We start from the raw sequence: 10,027 nt of genomic DNA on the forward strand, positions 1-10,027 counted from the left end.
AGAGTGGTATTCACTCTGGTTAAGGGGCCAGATCCTCCAACAGAGCAGACCACACTGAACATAGTGATGCTGAAAGCAATGGCCTAGGTTGGTCCAGAAGGAAGGAAGCTGATCACGAGCATCCTTGGAAGCAGAGTCTCTTGGGGCAAGGCCTTAGGCTTTGACAGGTATCTGACAGAAGGAAAAGGGCACAGCTGCAGAGGACCTGCAGAAAGCAAGACAGCTTTGCAGTGTGGTGTTCATTAATAAACACTAATGGGCAGGAAACACCAAGGCAATTGTTATCAAACCTGTGAAGTACAGTTGAGACGCTTCAAACATGTCAAGTGCTCTCCTGCTTCTGTGTCCTGAGGCTACTTCAGCTGTCTAGAATGTTCTTTTAAATGAGTATGCGTGTTTTTGTCTGCATGCATGTTTGTGTACCGTGCTTATACAGAGCCCATGGAGACCACAAGGTGGTGTCAGATCCTCTGGGACTGTATTTACAGATGGTTGTGAGCAGCTGTGTGGGTGCTGGGGGTCAAACGCAGGCCCTCTGGAAAAGCAGTCTGTGCTCTTAACTCCTGAACCGTCTCTCTAGCCCTGGCACGTTCCTTTTTGATCATACTAGGACCAACTTTATTCCTCCATGATGAGTTAAAATCTATCCCATCAGAGGCCATCCCTAGTTAAAGTTGCTCCTTGGGGAGTCTAGCATGCATACTGTGTTCCACTTTGGAGGTGCTACATTCCTTCAAGTCTAAGACAGGTATCAACATCTCTAAAAGCAATCTCACAATCAATAACTCATCACAGCCTAGTTGGCCACAGCCTTGCTACGTAATGTGAAAACAGAACTGGTGTGTCTATGGTCAGCAGCATTTCTAGTCAGAAGGAACATCCATCACTCTGAGTTGAGTGTTGCTTATCACTTGTCTACCCTAAAGGCTTCTCTAGAGCCAGGACCTTATGTGACTTACATTCCTACATGGAGTAGAATGTCTGATGTGCCATTTGTGCTCAACAGTGAACAATAAAATGACTGAACTCATTAACTTTATAACAGGTCTGTCAGCTCATGGAACTACTGGGCTGGCAGCGTCACATGCGCTATATCTTGTTCTAAAGAACTAGTTTTAAGCAGGTGCTTGCACTAAGGTAAACACAGGACACTATTGTCTATATGAGCATAAATGGCTAAATCGGCTGTATTATGTTTCTCAGAAAATCACATTGAACAGGGAAGTATTAATAGAAAGTATTTTCAAAGCATCTCCATGTGGTGTCTGGGATTCTGATAAATCTATCAAGCAAACAAAACCCTCAGTCACACACTGTGACTATGTCTCCTGCCTAATACCATGGTTAACACTGACCCCATGTTTATACTCTCTTAATCTGTTTTCATAGAGGAAGTAGATTTGGCCTTATGTATTCATTTGGACCTGACTCAAATGGGTAGAAAAAAATTTAGGGATTCAATCTTGACTAAAATAATTCAGTAATTAGTAACTAGCTCAGGATGCACAGTTAGAAACACAACTGGATTGCGGTGCATAGTTTTGAAGTTTTCTCTGAATCATGTGTCTTCACAGCTCACATAAATCTCTGAATAAGACAGGGTTTCTCTGTGTAGCTTTGGAGCCTATCCTGGCACTCGCTCTGGAGACCAGGCTGGCCTCAAACTCACAGAGATCCACCTGCCTCTGCCTCCCGAGTGCTGGGATTAAAGGCGCCACCAACGCCCAGCAATAAATCTCATTATTATAAAAGTCCTCAATACTGAGCCAAGACACACAGGGGGTGGGCGTAGGCACTATCCCAAAGGACATGATAGACTCTGATGACACCCTGTGGAAGGCCTCACCCTCCAGGGAGAGAGAGCAGAAACGATATATAATAGGTAAGGTTTTAGTTGGGGGAGGGGCTTGTAGAGGAGGAGGGGAGGGAGAGGGAACTGGGATTGACATGCAAAACAATCTTGTTTCTAATTCAAAGAAAAATAAATAAATAAATAAAAGTTCTCAATAGTGAGAATGTAAGTACAAAATTATGCAAACTTGAGAAAAATGGGCCAACTTTCCTGTACTTTCTTCCTAGGATTTTTTTTTAATAAAATGGAGACCAAAATCAACTCAAGTTCAGGAGACACCTGTCTCCTGGGTAACCTCAGAAAATGGGTCCATGGAGTTGTGACTCAGTGGTAAGGAACTTAATTAGCATGTATGAAGCCTTGTGTTCAATCCTGGGTACCACAAAATGGATGGATTCTAAAGTGGTTTAGAACAAAGCACAATGGAATGGCTTCCGGTCTCGGGCGAGATGTGTCACACTGCCCTGGACCTCGGTTCTGCTAATGTAGGTCTGATTTGTCATTGTCCCCACTGAAGTGTGTGTCTTCTGGTTAAAGCCCTCCCCACCTCTCCTTCCTTTTCTGTACAGGTGTAACACTTCACCGTGATTTCTGTTGGGGCAGACACACAACGTGCTTACATTTCTTTGTCACACCAGAGCTGTGATCTTGGGGAGCCAGAACTGTTTTCACTCATTGTCTAGCACACAGAAGGCATCGCTGACATTTGCCATCTCAGGTCGAGGTTCTTTCTGAGAGCTGCCTTGGCTTATTCTTCTGTGTATTTCCCCTAAAGCATGCTTTGGTTTGCTTGCTTCTATTTGTTTGCTTCGATAGGCATGGTTGCTGAAGTGCAAACCCAGCACCTTGCACATGTCAGGCAGTGTTCTGGCAGTGTGTCTTTATGTAGTCCTGGATGTCCTGGTACTCTGTGGTGGTTTGAAAGAAAATGGCCCCCAAAGGGGGTGGCACTGTTAGGAAGTGTGGCCTTGTTGGAGGAAGTGTGCCACTGTGTAGGCGGGCTTTGAGGTCTCTTTTGCTCAAGCTTCCCTCGGTGTGACTATTAGTTGACTTCCTGTTGCCTGTAAGATGTAGCACTCTTAGCTCCAGCACCATGTCTGCCTGCACACAGCCATGCTCCTCACCATGATGATAATGAACTGAACCTCTGAAACTGTAAGGGAGCCACCCTAATTAAATGTTTCCTTAATAAGAATTGCTGTGCTTCGAACTGACAGTCTAGGCAATGGTGGAGAGGATAACCTAAATGCCCTTCCCTATAATAAGACTGATGAATACTTTTTATGCCATCCTAGAGCCCTCATCCAGTGGCTGATGGAAGCAGAGGCAAACATCCACAGATATACACCAAATTAAACTCTGGAACTTTGTTGCAGAGATGGAGGAAGGAAGATCAAAGGGGTCGGTACCAGGCTGGTGAAACCCACAGAAACAGCTGGCTTGTACAAGGGGGAGCACATGGACCCCAGACTGCTGTCTGGGAGGCCAGTACAGGCCTGGCCCTGAACATGGATGTCAATTAGGAGGCCTCTGCACTCTAGGGGGCCCCTGGTAGTGGATTAGTATTTTTCCCTGGTGTAAGAAGGGACTTTGAGCCAGGTGTTGGTGGCACATGCCTTTAATCCCAGCACTCGGGAGGCAGAGGCAGGCAGATCTCTGTGAGTTCGAGGCCAGCCTGGTCTCCAGAGCGAGTGCCAGGATAGGCTCCAAAGCTACACAGAGAAACCCTGTCTCAAAAACCAAAAAAAAAAAAAAAAAAAGAAGGGACTTTGACAGCCCATCCCATGTGAAGGGATGCACTCTCAGCCTGGACACATGGGGGAGGGCCTAGGCCTGGGCCAGGATAATGTGGTGGACTTTGGGGGCCCTACCCTGCCTGGGGAGTGGAGGGTGGATGGGGTGGGGGGTAGGTCAGGGGTAGGAGGATGGGTGGAGGGAGGGGGAGGGAAAGGGAGAAGGGATTGACATGTGAAACAAGCTTATTCCTAATTAGAGCTAATAAAAAAATTACAAAAAAAAAGAATTGCTGTTCTTTATGACTAGGGGAACCAGCATTGGACCCAAGCAAGCCCACTGAATGTGGGAGCCAGCTAGGAGGCCTAGGCAGTCTATGGGACCTCTAACAGTGGAGCCAATGTTTACCCCTAGTGCACAAATGGACTTTAAGAGCCCATTCCCAATGGAGGGATACTATTGCAGCCCAGATACACGAATGAGGGTCTAGGCCCTCCCCCAAAGGATGTGACAAACTTTGATGATCCCCTGTGGAAGGCCTCACTATCCTTGGTGGGTGGGTGGGGGAATGGGTTGCAGGGGCATGGGAGAATGGGAAGGAGAGGGAACTGGGATTGATATGTAAAATATAATTGTTTCTAAAATTTCAAAAAAAGAAATAGAATATTCTGAGAGTTCTGAAACCCACCTCATGCTGCTCAGGACAGTATTCCAAATTCTATGTCCTATAATAGCAGTGAATGCCTTGGAAATTGATATAAATAGAGTTGCAAGCACCCTCCCTTTGAGTTTGGCCCCTTGTACTTAGCATCCTATGGATGTGACTTATTCACGCAATCGTGTATTGTGATTCATTCTCACTGCTTTAGCTCATCCCATGTGGTATGATCTTTGACTTATTTATTCTATCAGTTCCATGCTGAGCCATTTTGGAACCTGAGACAGGAAGAAAAATCAGTAATGCCTATTTTGTCTTTATTTAGAAACTGATATATATCACACTCATGGACTTTTAGTATTAATTTTATTTTGAAAGTATTTCATTAAAGTATTATTTATCTTGAAAGAAAAAAAAGGAATTGCTGTGGTCAACAGGGGCCGTTCATATATGGTCCCTGTGCTACCACCTGGGACCATGGTGTCATCTGGGCTCAGGCTACAGCTGAAGACCATGTCTGATCTGTGACTCGGTAGTGGTCAGGATCCAGATTGACATGTGGCTCCAGTTACCACCGAGCACCATGAAGAAGTCAAGGGTCAAACCAGCAACTTGAGTCCAGATTGGTGACCAAGGACCAGAATGCATCCATATCTGAGTGGTCTGTGCTACTATTCAATGACATGGTGATGTCTAGGCCTGAGCCGCAGTTGAGGGCCATGCCAGGGTCCGTGGTCCCACTGCATCCGGGGTCTGTGCTGATGTCCGATGCTCCTGCTACCAAAGGCCATGCAGACACCCAAGATCAAGGGTCAAGTTAGTTTGTCAGGGCCATACTGCCACTGGGAACAATGTTGACATTCAGACCCAGCTGCTGATTAGGACCATGTTGGGGTCCATGGTCCTACTGTAGCTGGGCATCTGACGTGAAGTCCAGGTCCTGTACTGCCATTAATGGTCACATAGAGGCCTTGTGGTATCTAGCAACCACAGGGCTGCCGGAAACATTCCATCCTGAGTGGCCATTCCCTCCACCCAGAGGATGTCATTCATGCCTAAGCTGTGGCCTAGGGCCATGTATAGATCCATGGTCCAGCTGCAACTGGGGTCTGTGTTGATGTTTGTTGCCAGTGGCACCTCAGGAGGTCTTAGGAATCATGAGAAATGAAACCAGAGGACTATACTGAGTCAGTCCTGACTTTCCACTGCCCTGGGAAAGCTGGTCTTGCATTTCACTGGCCACTACAGTGAGAGAGCTGACCTCTACACTCGGAAAGAGAGGGCCCCCACCCCTCACCACAGGCAAGGATGAACCTACCCTGCATGTGTGTATGTAGGGGAGCTGACTCCACCACCGCACAGAAGTGGGTGGCCCCCGTGGTTTGATCTGACCTGACTTGCTAACACCCAGGCTCACAACTGGGCCTTGGGTTAACCCACCCTAGTATCTACCTCAACTAGGTCCTGCTGGAGCCCATGAAGGGACTGGTACTGTGGAAAGATACCCGAAAGATCTCCAAGTCACCCCAGAAGAGTTCAGTGAAGATCCAGAGAGGATAATGTACCTGAAACCAGAGGCCTTGAACAATACCAATGACTCATTGCAATGGACAGTTGCCAGCCAAGCTGATGGGACAAATGGGGTATACTATATGACATACCGAAGCCTCCAATGCCATCAAGATGGATGAAGAGGTGATGGAGAGGCAGGAGAGGAGAAGCAGAGATTTTGCCATTTCGAGTATGGATTTTTGTTTTTTGGGGTTTTTTTGCTCTGTTTTGGTTTAATGGGTTTTTTCTTTCTTCTTTTGTTTGCTTATTTGGTTGCTTACTTGGTGTTGTTTCCTCATGGGGAGGTGCTACAACAGGGATGAGGAGGGAGTTTGGGGGTACCGGGAGGTGAACAGAATTGGGTGCATGATGTGAAACCCTCAAAGATTCAATAAAGAAGATATATATATATATATATATATATATATATATATATATATATATGTCATGGTGTCTCTTCACAGCAATAAAAACCCTAAGTAAGACAAACCCACTATATGGACCAAGATGGCCTCAAACTCAGAGATCTCCACCTGCCTCTGCCTCCCATATACTAGTTAAAGGTGAGCATCACCACCCACCACCACCACCACCACCATCCCACCCCTTGGGCTCTTCCAGAGTCTTTCTCATGACCTAAACAAAGGACTAGATTGAATCCAGCCTCAACTGAAAGAATGCCTGTGACAATTCAGACCAAGTTCAGATCAGAAGTGAAGGTTGGCTGCAGTGTATTTAAACCCTTGGAATAGAGTTCCTATAGGTCCTACCGGTAATTTTCTTTGGTTCTGAGAATCGAGGCCAGTACTCTCAGCAGACTACAAGGCCATTGGTCTCAGGCATAGCGGGCAGGCTAAGCTTGGATCCAATGTTTATTTTCTAAGTGATGTTGGATTATACATCCACACCCAGATGAGAGATAGAACCCATGTCTTCTGGTTATTGGGTAAGCTCTCTTCCACTAAGCTGTATTCTCTCCTATATACTTCAAGACTATTGATAATCAATTCACTGATCTCTATAATGATATTAAAGTTTTGCCCTATGCCATGGAGTGATGTGAAAACTAGGAAATAAAAAACATTCTCAAGCAAGCCAAAGCAGAGCATATAGTATAGAGAAAATGACAAGCCTTTGATGCCCAATGGAACCTGACCTTGGTCATTTTTTCCAATAGCGCCCCTAGCTGATGGAGGCTTGGCTGAAGATCCTGCCTGGCAACTGTATCTGCAGAAAGAGACACAGGGCAGAGGGTGAGGTGAGCTGAGAAAACCACAGGGGAGCTGCTGATGCACTCACAGAAAACAAGGCCATGAGTTTCACATGCTCTCGGCATCACTCTGCCTGTATCACACTCTCCGATGGCAGCTATTCATTGGTAATACGACACTCTTAAGAAAGTTTGTGTTTTAGCATATTTTCAGTCACTAGGCACCTGGCCAGAAGCAGGACTTCAGAGTTCTATGTACACAATGCCTGAATTGTTATGTTGCCCAGTTAAGGTATTTCCTTGGAAAAGCAACCCAGTTGGATTATTTGACATTGCTTAGCCACACCAGTCAGACTTTTTACTGCTTAGCCAGCTGCTTTGCTGTTGCTCAGCCAAAGACCAAATTAATTCTGGAGTCACTTTTCATAAAATCTGAAATCTGAAAGTTCAGCCCTAACCGCCTCGCAGAATGGGTAGCTTTGTTCTTGACCTCATTAACAAAAGATTCTCCTTCCAGCTCACACCAACCTGGGGGAGGAAGTGAACCAGACAGCCTGCATGACGACAGAAAGGAAAGAAATAACCCTTCCGAGGGACAATGCCTTTTCCTGTCTCTGGAAGCTCCTCCTATCCCCACACTGGTTTCGACATCCGTTTCTTGACCGTGTCCTTTTCACATCAAAGTGCCACTCCTCAGGCTTCATGAAGAAGGGCACAACCGGGCTGCTACAGGAAGGCCACTTCATCCCAAAGGAAAGGGGAAAACCATGGGTTTGGTTTCTATAAAATTACATGCCTCTTGCCTTGTTTCTCATTGTATAATCGCACTCTTAAGCAGTGTAGACTGGCCTCTAGCTTCTGTAAGCCAGACATTTAACTTCTACATGTTACAGTTTAAGCTGAAAGCAAATAAATAAATAAATAAATAACAAAAACAAAACCTCTAGCCATTCTGTCCTCATTAATGATATTGAATGCCTCAATCAGGAAAACTTTGGGTAGATTATATGAATCTTTTTTAATTCAAAAACACATCAAAGCACATAAGCTGGACAGATACTTAAGGAAGAGAGGTCAAAATTCCATGCATTCCAGCACAGACTTGGCCACTGGGACCCTTCTTGGGAGGTCTGGGTTGAAGCCAGTTTTGAACATCTAAATGTAATTGGTGATAGTATAGCATGAAAACGTTTCCAAAGCTACCCTTTGTGCCACCATCAAAAGCATGTATTCAGTACCAGCATACGGCATGCATGGCAGACATTTAAACAGGCATACCCTTGCCATTCTGTGGCCTGTGATTTAAATAGTACCAACACTTTATAGGATAAATACGGCCTTGGGTGGGAAAGATATCTGGCACTATTTTTTAATGTACTGAGGGTGGTAACCCAGACAAAATTTTAGAAGATGGGTTATGCAAAAAATACAGAAATATGCAGAACAAGCAGAATAGAACCCTTTGGAGCAGTGGTTCTCAACCTTCCTAATGACCTTTTAATACATACCCTCATGTTGTGGTGACCCCCAACCAGAAAATTATTTCATTGCCACTTCATAAATGTAATTTTCTATTATGAATCATAATATAAATATCTGATTACAGGTTATGGGATATATGATCCATGGGTTGAGAACCACTGCTTTGGAAGACTATTCCATCTTGGGGTGAGAGGTGTTGATCAAAAAAGAATAGGTGTCAAAAAGTTTTAAATATATATACTGTTTTAAAAGTACTCATTCATTAATTCACTTACTTGCTTATTCAGAGTTTACCCACTGCTTTTTGGATGCCCAGGTATGTAGCCTGCATACTGAAAAGAAGTACATTTATCCATTCCTCTTCAAATGTAGACTCTTGGGAGTCTGTAATGGCACAAGGTAAAAGCAGCTGAAAGCACTCCAGTCCAGCACATTCCTCTGTCCGTTTAGAAGCAGCTATAACCCATATGATGCTCCGATTTGGGAAAGATCCGATAGAGGCTAAAAGACAAACTCATTCCTAATTCACTCTGAATAATTTCAATACATATCTTCTCACTCTTTCCTCCTTCACACTGTGAGGGGTGTGGAGAAATTTCTTCTAGCAATTAGGAAAACAGTTCCTTGCTTGAAGTGAATACTTTAAGGCATATCTCAATATGGGGAATAGAAATGGTCACAAGAAACCAACTCATCACAAGGCCAATGTGAACATGTGTAGTGGAGCCAAAGGGTGGGGAGAGAAAGGAAGAAAGAAAGAGAGGGGAAGCTGGGTGGTGGTGGGAGGCAGAGACAGGCCGATCTCTGTGAGTTCGAGGTCAGCCTGGTCTAAAGCTACAGAGAAACCCTGTCTGGAAAAACCAAAAGAGGAGGAGGAGGAGGAGGAGGAGGAGGAGGAGGAGGAAGAGGAAGAAGAAGAAGAAGAAGAAGAAGAAGAAGAAGAAGAAGAAGAAGAAGAAGAAGAAGAAGAAGAAGAGAGGGGGGAGAGAAAGGGAAAGAGAAAGAGAGAATGGAAGGAGGAAGAGAAAGAGAGAAGGAAGGGAGAGAGGGAGGCAGGGAAGGAGGGAGACCGGTAAAGAGACCATTTCTCTCTGCTCCAGCCACTGTTGTCACAGAAAACCCTCCCCTCTCTGTACACACAAGCAGCAGTATTGTAAAACATATCATATGGATTCTAAGCTAAAGCAGAAAGTCTCAGCCAATAGGATATGCAGAACACACAGCTCATTGTGACGAGAGAGGAATGAAGTCAGGATGGAAATCGTTCACTATGGTGCCTTTTAACAGTGCTTTCTTGTCCACTTTACCACATCTGGTCCTCAGAACTTGACAGGAAGGTGGTGGCAACTGTCATTCCATAGATGAGGAAACTTGCTCGGTGTGACCTGGTCGTGTATATGACCTGACTAGAGTCATATAACTGGTAAGGTAGGAAAGCCAGGAGCCAAGTCCAGGGTGCTGGGATTCTGCAACAGGGGTATTGCCTCCCTCTGTGCTCTTCTCAGAGCTCCAGAGAGAAATGTTTTCTGTGTGAGACTCC

Source organism: Cricetulus griseus (assembly GCF_003668045.3).
Source record: "Cricetulus griseus strain 17A/GY chromosome 1 unlocalized genomic scaffold, alternate assembly CriGri-PICRH-1.0 chr1_0, whole genome shotgun sequence".
Taxonomy (NCBI): Eukaryota; Metazoa; Chordata; class Mammalia; order Rodentia; family Cricetidae; genus Cricetulus; species Cricetulus griseus.